The sequence below is a fragment of the Heterocephalus glaber genome, unplaced genomic scaffold (genome assembly GCF_053883595.1).
Source record: "Heterocephalus glaber isolate CG9 unplaced genomic scaffold, H.glaber_assembly_v1.0 deba00001561, whole genome shotgun sequence".
Lineage (NCBI taxonomy): Eukaryota > Metazoa > Chordata > Mammalia > Rodentia > Bathyergidae > Heterocephalus > Heterocephalus glaber.
Window position 1 is genome coordinate 12,360,121 of NW_028258349.1, and position 12,948 is coordinate 12,373,068.

Consider the following 12,948-nt stretch of genomic DNA (forward strand, 5'->3'; position numbering starts at 1 on the left):
TCCAGGTGCAAAACCACTGATGCCACTGCTGAAGTCCTCCCCGCCGACACACACACCAGCTTCCTTTTCTCCCTGGTATTTGTCATACCTGAAATTCTCAGATCTGTGTGTTCCTCATTTTTACTGCCTGTCATTTCCAGTAGAATGGAAATTCCAGGAGAACAGTGACCTTTCTGTTCCATTCATGGTTGTATCCCCAACACACAGCACAGGGGCTCAATCATTATTCTTTGCATATTGACTAAATGACTACCCATGGTAAAAGGCTGGATTAAACCTGGCTTCTTGTATCTGAAGAGGTTTAAGGGTTCCAAACAAATTTAAGCACTTGACAGATTAAAAATGTTGGTGTCAACTGGGCCTGGTGGCAAATGCCTATATGAGTGGACCCTTGACTTACAAACTCGATCGGTTTCTGAGGGCGGGTTGTAACTCAAGTTGGTTGTAAGTCAATACAGCTGAGATCTGGATGTTTACCTGGGTACATGCTAAGGATAATAGAGGCAGATGAATCTTCTATTAACCTAATTAACCCAAGGTGTTCATATGTCAGGGCAGTCGTAACTTGAGAGTCCACTGTAATCTCTGCAGTCTGGGAGGCTGAGGCAGGAGGATTGAAAATTCCAGGCACACCTGAGCAATTTATGACTTAGTGAGACCCTGTCTCAAAATAAAAGATCAAAAGGGCTGGGCTGTCACTCAGTGCAAAGGCCCTGGGTTTGATTGCCAGTACTGGAGAAAAAAAACAAAGCAAGTGTCTCCCAAATATTGTATGATCCCATGTATATGAAGTGCTCAAAGTAGTAAAATTCGCAGACACAGAAACTAGAATGATGTGGGGCTGGGGATGTAGCTCAGTGATAGAGCACTTGCCCAGCATGAGCAAGGCCCTGGGTTTGATCCACGGTATGTAAAACAACAATAGAATGATGGTTGCCAGGGCTAGGGTAGAGGGTGGAATGGGAACTGGTGTTTACTGGGTGTCTTAGACTGTTTCGTGCTGCTGTAACAGAAGAAGATAAGATGTGTAAAGAAATAAGATGCGTAAAGAAAAGAGATTTGTTTCTTACAATTCCTGAGGCTGGGAAACATGAGGTCAAAGAGTCCCACCTCTAGCATGGGTTTCTTGTCCACTGCCAAATGGCAGATGGCAAGAAAGCACATGAGCAAGAGAGCATGCAGGAGAGGCCCAGACTGTTTTTTTGTTTTGTTTTGTTTTGTTTTTGGTACTGGGGATGGAACATGGGTCCTTGTGCTTGCGGAGCAGGCAGCAGAAACACTGAGCTAAATCCCCGGCCCCCAGATTACTTTTAGGTTTTTTTTTTTTTGGTACTGGGGATTGAACTTGGGTCCTTGCACTTGCACAGCAGGCGGCCAAACCCTGAGCTAAATCCCCGGCCCTTCCAGATTACTTTTATACAAACTGGTTCCCAAGGTGATGGACCAGTCCTGAGGGAGCCACGTTCATCCATGCACAAGGACAGAGCCTGCATGCCCTGATCACCATCGCCCTGTGCCCTGGTACTGGGGATTGAACCCTGGGCTTTCACACTGAGCTACATCCCCAGCACCTCTCCCCTTTTTCACTTTTTACTTTTTGAGACAGAGTCTTGGTAAGTTGCTAAATTGCCCAGTCTGGGCTCAAACTTGTGATCCCTCTGCCTCAGCCTCCCAGAGTGCTGGGATTACAGGTGTGCACCACCAGGCCTAGCTTGATCACCTCTTGAGGCTCCCAACCTTCAACACTGTTGCATTATCGAGATAGGAGATAAGGCTGAGGCAAAGCTGGCTGGGGTAGCAGGCATGACCTGTTAATTACAAGATCCCAGACACATGGGGAGAACAGTTCCCAAACCCCTGTATGTGGACTGCACTCAAGCACTCAAGCAAGTTCTCAATAGGATAGTCTAGATCTGATGTCAGCCTGAGATGTGGGATCCCAGCACGCCTCTCAGGATCCATACAAAGAAGTTCTTGCTGGTTCCTTCAAGATTTGGACGATATAAAGGACACACCTATGCCGTGAAGAGGTTGCTATTGTAACTTTCCTCGATAGCCCATACTGTATTTCCCAGATGCAGCATGCATTTTTATTTTTGCTTTTACCTTCTTTTTCCCTTTACTCAGCCTAAGCTTGCTCTGCAGAGCCAGTTTCTCCCCCATTCCTCACTTTTACCTTCTCAAATAAACTTGGCCACTGCTTTTTGGTCGTTTTGTTCTTTGTTCGAAACAAGAAGAACCTGGAATCTAACACCAGGAAGATTTAAAATTGGGAAAAGTGAGTAACCCAGAACCCAGTAACGTTTAGTTGGCGAGCCACTGTTAGAAGCAGGCTACCTGATAACATTAGGGATTATGGAAGCCAGGGTTATAGCTCAGTGGTGCCACGCTTGCCTGGCAAGTACAAGGTTCTGAGTTTGATTTCCGGTACTGGAAAAAAAAAAACATTGGGAATTAAGTTCCAACACATGAGCTTTGGGGAACACATTCAGACCATAACATTGGGTATACAGCTTCAGTTTTAGAAGATGAGACGCACTCTGGGGATGGATGTTGGTGATGAGTGCAGAACATTATGAGTGTATTGAACACTGAACTATGCACTGACTGGCTAAGAGGGAAATTTTTATGTTACAGGGTTCTGTTTTTTTGGTGATACTGGGGATTGAACCCAGGGCTTTCATATTCAGCTACATCCTCAGGGGACGGGGATTTAGCTCAGTAGTTTTGCTGCCTGCTGTGTAAGTGCAAGGACCTGAGTTTGATCCCCAGTACCAGAAAAAAAAAATAAATAAAAAACCTTAAGCTACATCCTCAGCCCTTTTGATTTTTCATTTTGAGACAAGGTCTCACTAAGTTGCCAACCTGCCAGGCTGGGCTCATACTCATGATCCTCCTGTCTCAGCCTTCCCAAGTGCTGGGATTACAGGCATGTGCCACTGTACCTGGCTTGATATGTATATTTTACCTCAATAAAAATGTTAAAAATAAAATACTAGCATCCTCTAATATCCCCTTGCTCCTCTTCCATGGGATTTCCAGCAGGGTATAAGGCACCAGACTGAGGACCATATTTCCCAACTTCATTTGCATTCAGATGGCCACATGGCTCATTCTGCTTGCCTGCAGTGCGGAAAATGAAGTGGGCACTTTGGAGGTCAGAGCTGTGCCCTGTTGTGGAAGGCTGTGCCCTGCTCCCCTTCTTTCATTCTCCCATTGCTGAGATTCAAACGCGTGAGGGGCGATCACAGAGCAGGCCCTCCAGGGAACATCGTAGACGGAAAGAGAAACAGGGCAGAAGGAGACACAGACCACTCACTTGCAGGAGTCACACCAGCTCTAGACTGTTAAGCAGGAAAGAAACTTTTAGCTTTTTTAGGCCATCTGTGGCAGAGTCTCTGATGTCAGTGACCAAGAAATTTCTCCCTCCTGATACAAATGCACATGTTTGAGAATCTGAGCTGGCCTGTGACTTGCTTCCCTACTGCCCCAGTACTGGGTATTGAACAAAGGGCCTTTATACAGAGTTATTCCCCAGGACTTTTTTGGGGGGTGGGGTGGTTGAGACAAAATCTCACTGTGTAGCCCAGGCTGGCCTCAAACTTGCTGTGACCCTCCTGCCTCAGCTTCCTGGGTGCTAGGATTACAGGTATGCACCACCATGCCTGGTTTCCCAGTCCTTTTTTAAATTTTTTTTTTTTTGGTACCAGGGATCGAACTCGGGACCTTGCACTTGCAAGGCAGGTGCCAGAACCACTGAGCTAAATCCCCGGCCCAGTCCTGTTTAAATTCTGAGACAAGTTTTTGCTAGGTCCCTAAGTTTCCCAGGCTGGGCTCAAATTTGTGATTCTCCTGCCTCAGCCTCCCAAGTGCTGGGATTACAGGAATGCACCACCACAGCTGGCTACACATAGAAACTAAAAACTAGGTCACTAAGTATAATATGACAGGCACAACTTGAATTGGAAAGCGAGAGAAGATGGGGCAGGAGGAACTCTAGCCTGAGGAGGAGAGCTGAAGGTAGGCTAGGCTGGACAGAAAGAACCAGGCTGGCCTGTTACCAAAGGCAAAGCCCAGCTTCTATGGGGAGCCAGGGTCTGGTCATGATTATCACAGTTTTGGTTCTGCAAGGTGGCTTCTCATCTGCAGGGGCAATCCAGTTCCTTTGAGATAATTGTGCTCGCTTGAGGGAGCCAGTCTCAGTTTTGCAAGAGCTCTGCTAGAATCCAAGGTGACTGCAGGTTGAGGGCAATGACTGAGGACTTCCAGGTGACCATTGCAGGAATTTGGAGCAGGATCTTGTGAGCACCAGCAGTGGAAAGCCCTGCACATCTCTTATCTTGGTGTCCTCAGTCTTGAAGAGGGATGAGACAGGTTAGGTAAATTTAGGGCTAGTGAACTTTGTATTAGCAGACAGACGCTCCTTTAACAATTAACAGGCAGAGCTGAGCAGGGACCCGACCCAAAGTTATAAGGTGATAAGGGGGACAGATACAAAGTGAAGGCCGAGATGCCAAGCTTTGCCCTGCTTTAGTTACCCACTGGGCATCCCCCATTGTTTTTTAACCAAAGCAGCTGTAAGTCCTTGACAGTCTCAGAAGAAAATATGAATGATGGTTTTAATGAGGAACAAGTTAAGGGTCCAGGAGTTGGTTTGTCCTCTCTGTCCCTCTGTGGTGATCCCAATAGAGGTTTTATTTTCTCACCTACTTTATTTTTGGAGACACCCTGGCAAAGGCATCCTGCCTTTAATGGTGCACCTGGGTTGTGAGTTGATGAGATTGTTCGGGAGGATGAGGGGGTAGGGTAGAATGCATGCTTTTCATGGGTCCTGACTTAAGGGCCCAGAGTGCACCTGCTTCTTGTCCCCATGGTGGTGTCTCTCCCAACACCAGGTGGAGAGAGGCCCCATGGAGGAGAACCCAGGCACCCCAGAGGATACCTGCTGCTAAAGCCCTAGACAGGTGACCGAAATCACTTTGGCTCCTCTTTACCATTCCAGACACCCACCAAGTGCATCTGCTCGAGTGACCCCAGTCAACACCATGCAGAGAAGGACTATCAAGCTAGCCCACAGAATCATGGGAAATTAAAAACCTTTGTTTTAAACCACTACATGAGGGGTTCTGTTCCAAATCAAAAGACACTGGAAAAGCACTGATGTCTTGGAGGCTTGAGCTAGCTGAGCTAAGAATGCTGTAGGTGCCAGGTACATGCCTGTAATTCCGGCACTCTGGGAGGCTGAAATAAGAAGATTATACATCCAAGTACAGCCTGGGTGACTAAGCGATTTAGCACGGCCCTGGCTCAAAACTTTTTAAAAAAGTTTTTAAAGAAAAGATTGATGTGTGAAGGTTTGCAGTTACAACACAGCTCCAAGGGAAGGTGCAGCATGAAAATAGCAGAGGAAGTGACACCTTCAGCAGCTCTGGACTCCCTCCAGGCCTCTCTCCCTGTATCCCCCTCTGCAGGGCCAGCTTTCCTCTTCCTCCATTCAGCAGCTCTCTGTTCCTTAGAGCACACCAGAGCTTCTGGCATCTTGCTGGCACCATGATTTAAAAAAAAAATCCTGGCCCTGGGGATTGAATCCAGTACTGGAGATTGAACCCAGGACCTCCACACTGACCTACATCTCCAGCCCTTTTTTATGTTTTTATGTTTTTGACACAGGGTCTCACTATGTTGCTGAATTGCCCAAGCTGGGCTCCAATTTACAATCCTCCTACCTCAGCCTCCTAGAATGCTTGGGATTACAGGCAGGCGCCATTCCAGGGCTCTTTCTGACACTGGAACCCATCCTGCCTGCCCACAAGTGGGACAAGCTGAAAGGACAGGAGGTTAATGGCCCTGAGGGAAGCCCACAACTGATTGGGAGTTGGTGAAGGCCTCAGTTCCTTTGCCTTTGCATGGCACAACTTAGGGACAGAGTCCACGCTGGCCCCCAGAAATTCCCAGAGAGATTAAGCTCCAGTTGCCCTGAGTAACACGCCCTTCACTGCCCTGCCCTGCATGCCTTCCCTGTTCCCCACAGGTCGGCCCAGAACCTCTCAAGTAAATCTCTTGCATTTGAATCCTCATTCCTGTGTGTGGTTCTAGGAGAACTCTCACAAGGACAAGGGAAGTGTCATCCCAGAAGGAAGGATGGACACTGAGTCAGTCACCAGGACAACAGATGCCACAACATCTGTGCATCTTCCCCTTCTTCTCAAAGAACTTGATGCCGGGGATTTAGCTCGGTGGTGCTGCTGTCTCACAAGGGCAAGGTCCCAAGTTGGATCCCTGTACCAAAAAAAAAAAAAAAAAAAAAAGAACTTGCTGCTCCTGTCTGAAAGTGTGAACTACCTGCATTTATCCCCTGCTCTGACCCGGCCTGTGGGGCTCTGCTACCCCGCCCACCCAGCAGGCAAGGTTCTCATAGGAATGCATAGAAGCAACCACAGGGAGACAGAAAACGGATGTGTTCAAGGATATCAGAGACAGCTAAATCTCTAGGAAGGCCAGAAACACCAATCCGGGGCTACAAATCTTCCACAAATCTGCCCGCTGCCACTGCAAACAAACGCCACTGCTCCACTGCTAATGCTACCTAGAACTTGCTGCCAAGACTTCTGCATTAGACACCTGGGAAAATAGTCTGACAGTTCCTCGTGAAGTTAAATATATACTTACTGTATGATCCAACAGTCCCCTCTCTGAGGTATTTACCCAAGAGAAGTGAAAACTCAAGTTCATGCAAAAACCAGAACAATATGTGAATAGTGGTTTTATTCGTAATTACCCCAGCTGGGAAACAACCCATATGCTCTTCAATGGATGAATGGATGAATTAACCAGTATATCCACACACTGGAATACTATTCAGCAATGGACAGGAATGAGCTATCAATACATATATTAGTAAAAAGAAGAATGAACTATTGACATTCAAAATGTTCCTGAAATGCAGTGTGTTAATTACAAACCAGATTCAAAAAGCTATAGAGTGTGTGATTACATTTACATGACATTCTGATGGCACCATAGAGACAAAAGTCAGATCAGAAGTTGTCAGGGACTGGAAGTGGAAGAAGTAGTTAACTTCAAAGAGAAATGAAGGAATTTTTAGAGTGATATAAATATGCTACACAGGCGTACTGGGGATTGAACCCAGGACCTTATACTAAATTACATCAAAATCAATATTTTTCTATTTGTATGTCTAAGTTTCCCAGGCTGACCTTGAATTTGTGATCTTCCTGCCTCAGCCTCCCAAATACCTGGGATTACAGGCATGCACCACCATGCTTGGTGAATTCTTTCTTTCTACATATATATATTTTGTGGGGTTGATTGTATGGTTATATACATTTGTCAACTTGTACTTGGATATAAAAATCTATTTTAGTAAAATGGGAACTATAAACATGCATACACACACACGGAGTAAACAAGTATCAAATCTCTTTGTTTCCTATCAATGCTGACAACTGTCCAGGCATCTCCCACCCTAGGTTGTCAGAGGTTGCCAGCAAGTGCTAGCTTGCTAGGTGAGTGAGGTAGAATGCGAGTGGTCTACTAATAGTTTTTCCTCCTCCTCCTCTGCCTCCTTCTCTTTCTCCCCCTCCTCCCCTTTCCTCTCCTCTCTCTGTCTCTCTGTCTCTCTGTCTCTCTCTCCCTCTCTCCCTCTCTCTCTCTCTCTCTCTCTCTCTCTCTCTCTCTCTCTCTGCAGTACAGGGAATTGGATCCAGGGCCTACACTCTGATCTACAACCCAGCCTCTTAGGAAAGGGAGGCAGCATCTTCACTATGTAGTCCAGGCTGACCTTGAACTATGTAGCCCAGGCTGGCTTCGAACTCAAAGCAATCTTCCTGCCTCAGCCTCCTAAGTGCTGGGATTTCAGGTGTGCCACCATACCTAGCTCCTTTCTTCTCTTGAAACAGAACTTGTAACTGGGAATGAGGTCCCCTATAGCTAAGACTGTGTTTCTCAGCCTCTGCAGCAGGTGCGTCCATATCACTGTCTTCTGGTCAGTGGAGTGTGGCGGAAATGATTTGAATAACTTCTACTTTGTGTAATGAAATGCAAAACACATGCACACCCCCTTTCTGCCCCTCCTCTTAGCTGGAATGTGGCTCTGATACAGTAATGGCAGTGGGTAGCCAGTTTAGACAACAGCTGGTTTTTCATTTATTTGTAAAAGGAAGGCTTTTAAAATATAATTTAAGTAATACTTAATTGGTTTTGTTGATTGTGGTTCATTCATATCATAAATGGAGTCATTACTGATAAATTAGAACTCTATAAATTGATTTGAAGGAATTTTTAACTGAAAAAAGCAAGATGCAGAGGGTTGAATATAGTACAATCCCAAACAATGACCAGGAAGAGTCTTATAATATGTATATATATTTGAGTGACACTGGAGCAAGTTATAAAAGGGTGTATCTCAGTTTGCTAAGTGGCAATATGGTGACCTGGGTCACAGTAGGAGACAGGCAAGGGTAAGAGTCAACAGAGTTAAAAGTGAGTGAAATACATCATAGCATTATTTTATAACAGGATGCCACTTACTTAAAGTTATATATGTAAAATTGTGTACCTATGCAAAGAAAAACATGAAAGTGTAGTTAAGAAAATGTCAACAGAGGTATCTCTAGATGGTAAGATTTAGAATATATATATACACATATACACATTTTCTAATATAAAAATATATATATATGTTTAGTACTGGGGATAGAACCTAGAGCCTTCATTGTGAGCTACATCTTAGGCTTTTTCTATTTTTTATTTTGAGACAAGGTCTCCCTAAGTTTCCCAGGCTGGACTTGAACTTATAATCTTCCTGCCTCAAACTTCCAGAGTACTTCGTCTTTTTTTGTTTCATTTGATTAAATCTTTACAGGGTAAAACATACAACTAAATGATATCAATTCTGTGGGAGATAAAATAAAAGAATACAGGACTTCTGCTGCTGGTAATGGTGTCTAAGTAATCAAAAACCAACCTCCGGGGCCGGGGATTTATCTCAGTGATTTCGCTGCCTGCTGTGAAAGCACAAGGACACAAGTTCAATCCCCAGTACCAAAAAAAAAACCCCAAACTCCATCCAAGAAAAACTAAAAATGCCAAGTGAAGCTGGGTGTGGTGGCACATGACTATAATCCCAGCACTCAGGAGGCTGAGGTAGGAGGATCACACTGAGTTCGAGGCCAGCCTGGGTTACATAGTGAGTTCAAGACCAGCCTAAACTACATAGCAAGACCATGCCTCTAAAAATCAACCAAAAAAAAAAAATCTAGGTGAAAGCCAGGTACAATGGCATCCACCTATAATTCCAGCTACTTGGGAGGCTGAGGCAGGAGGATTGTGATTCCTGCCTAGGCAACTTTACCAAGACCCTGTCTCAAAATAAAAAATAAATAAAAGACCAGGAACTTTGCTCAGTGACAAGACCCTGGGTTCCATCCCTAATACTCATTCATAAATATAAATAAATCAATAAATCAGTCAATAAATAAATGCTTTTCCTCTGAGATTTGGAGTGAGACAAAGATGCTAGGTTTATCTCCATTTCTGTTCATTTGGTCCTGGAGACCTTAATATTGCAGTAAAGGGCTGGGGATTTAGCTCAGTGGTTTCGCCACCTGCTGCGCAAGCACAAGGACCTGAGTTCGATCCCCGGTACCAAAAAATATATATATATATATATATATATATATATATATATATATTGCAGTAAAGCAGGAATATAAAAGTTATTAACATTATTATTAAGAGGTGATATGATTATAAAAATTTACAGAACTCTGAAGACTAATTTATTAGAATTCATAACAGAATTTAGCTAGATTTCTGGAGATAAAATCAATATACAAAAATCAATTTTATTGCTATACACCAGTCACAAACCAAAGTATAGAAAAGTAACCATTTATATTATCACAAATGGTTAAGTACCTAGTAATAAATCTAACAAACTAGATGAAAAGCCAGTATAAAGAAACTTTATAAAAGACTTTAGAAAAACAAAATAGTGTGATATGATATATCATGTTGTTGGATAAGATGTCGGTTTCCTCCTGAATTGACTTATGTACTTAATGCATTTATAATCCATGTTAAAACAAGTCCCACCCCCCTTTGGAGCTTCTACATGGATCTTAAATTTTACACAGAAAGATGAAGAATCAAGTATAACAAAGATATTCTTAAGGGAGAACAAGGTGGGGAGCTTCACATTATCAGATATCAAGACCTATTACCAAGCTCCAGAAACTAACCCTGTGATAGGTGAACTTGAATAGAGCAGAGTCTAGAAGTAAACTCTTCTATGTGGCCACCTGATTTGCAGGAGAGATTTTACTACCAAGAAGTGGAGGACACAATGGTCTTTTAAGTAAACAGGCTAAGCGAATTTGCCATCCAAATGGATAAAAATATCTTAGACCCCTACCTCACACCAAACAAAACCCAACTCTAAGTATGTTATAGTCCTAAATGTGAAAAGCAAAACAAAAAGTTCTTAAAGTTTATGTAGGAAGATAAGTTCATAACCTCAAGGTAGGGAAAGAGTTCTTAATTTAGACTCCAAAAAGCACTAATTATAATAGAGAAGATTGATACCTTTGAGTAATTAACATTAGGAATTTGCATTCATCCAAAGATTTCTTAGAGTGATGTGGTTATATATTTAGATTTGTATCTTAAAAGGTCATTATTGCTTAGAGATATCTACCTACTAAAATTTTTTAATAAAATAATAAGACATCTGGAATTTGTTTAAAATAATTTGAAAGGGAAGAAGTAGGTTCAGGTAAGGAGGAAATAAGATCAGCCATAAATTGACAATTACTGAAGATAGTAATAAGTCTGTGGGAATTCATTTATACTGGTTTTTGGGTTTTTTTGGTTTTTTTTTTTTGAGACAAAGTCTCACTACTTAATCCAAGTTGGCCTTGAACTCACTATGTAGCTCAGGCTGGCCTTGAATTCCTGGTGATACTCCTGCCTCAGCTTTCCAAGTGCTGGGATTACAGGCATGCACCACTATGATTAGCTGTGTTTTCTACTTTTGTGTATTGGTCACACATTAGGAAAAGATGTTTGTGAAACATAATATAGAAAAAGATCTGAATCCTGCATTTATAAGGAGTTCTTTAAGAACAAACAACAATGAATAATGAAGGAAAAATGAGCAAACTCTTAAGCAGACATTTTATGAAAGAAGAAATCCAAATGGCAGTAAAGTTGTGAAAAGTTGCTGAGCCTCCACGTGAAATGCAAAACCACTTCACATCTTCCCGGCTACCCTCCATGTATGACAAAAATTCTAGAATCTTCATATTGGTGAGCTTTCCCATTACTGGGACAAAATACCTGACACTTACAACTTGAAGGAGGAAAGGTTTGTTTGGCTCACAGTTTCAGAGCATTTGGTCCACAGTTGGCTTCCAAGGTAAGAACATCATTGTGGAAGGCAGGGTGGAGCAAAGCTGCTCATGTCATGGTGGCTAGGGAGCAGAGCACAGGAGGCGAGCACCAGAGAGGAAAGGGTGAGACACTAGATGTAGTCCCCAAGATCAAGTCTCCCAGACACACCCAGAACTAACCTGCTAGGTGTCTCTTAATCCAATCAGGTTGACAACCATGATTATTGGTCACACCGGGCATGGTGAAGACCTGAAACAATAGAAAATCTCATGTGGTGCTGAAGGAGCAGAAGTGTTTAAGACACTCTGGAAACCAGTGTGGCCCTGTCCTTCCAGGACAGGACAGGGCAGAAGGTCAGTGGGCCCCATCCTTCTCCCCATGTATGCATCCTAGAGAAACTGGTGTGGTGGCTTGTGTAGTGCCCTATTTGTAAAGTTTTTCAAATGATCATCATAGAAGAATGAATACATACTTTGTCAAATAATCAACTAATGGAACACTGTATAACAATGAGAGTAAATATCTTGGATCTAATGGCATTGCATGGACTTATCTCATGAAGATAATGTTGAATGAAAGAAGAAAGAAGCCATACATACAAGTACATAAAGTATAAAAATAGTATAAATTAGCATACATAAAACCCCAGCACTTTGGATGCTGAGGCAGAAGGATTGCTGCAAGTTAGAGGCCAGCCTGGGCTACATAGTGAGTTCAAGGCCAACCTGAACTACATAGCAAGACTCTCTCTCAAAAAAAAGTGTAAATTAGACTATATTAGTTAAGTAATTGACAGAATGAGGCAAAACTATGAAGGAAAGTGACAAGGGACTCCATCAGAACCAAAATGGCACTTACTGTCAGGGGAGAGCAGACCTTGTGGATAGAAAGGGACAAAACAGGAATTTTAAAAAACACATTGATGAACTTTCTTCATCTGGAGGTAGGTATCTGAATATTTATTCAATGATTCTTGCTTTGTGCACTTACTTTTTGCTTTTTTTCTGTATGCTATGATGAATAAAATTTCAAAGATCAAATGATATGTACTTGCTCATTTTAAAAATTTTGAAAAATGCAGCAAACTACAAAATAGGAAGAAAGAAGAAAGGAAAGAACTCTGGGAGGCTGAGGCAGGAAGATCAAAAGTTCAAGCCCAGCCTGGACAACTTAGTGACTTAGCAAGACCTTATCTCAAAAGAAATAATAAAAACAGAAAGACTGGAGAATGGAGCTTAGTGCAAAGGCCCTGGGTTCAATCAGCAGGACCACGAAAGAAAGAAAGAAAGAAAGAAAGAAAGAAAGAAAGAAAGAAAGAAAGAAAGAAAGAAAGAAAGAAAGAAAGAAAGAAAGAAAAGAAAGAAAGAAAGAAAGAAAGGAAGGAAGGAAGGAAGGAAGGAAGGAAGGAAGGAAAGAAGAGAGGAAGGGAGAGAGGGAGGGAAGAAAAGGGGGAAGGAAGGGGAGAGAGAATTCGTCTATCATGCAGAGGCAGAGTCTACTAATGTTTCATTATATTTCTCCCCTATCTTTTCCCTG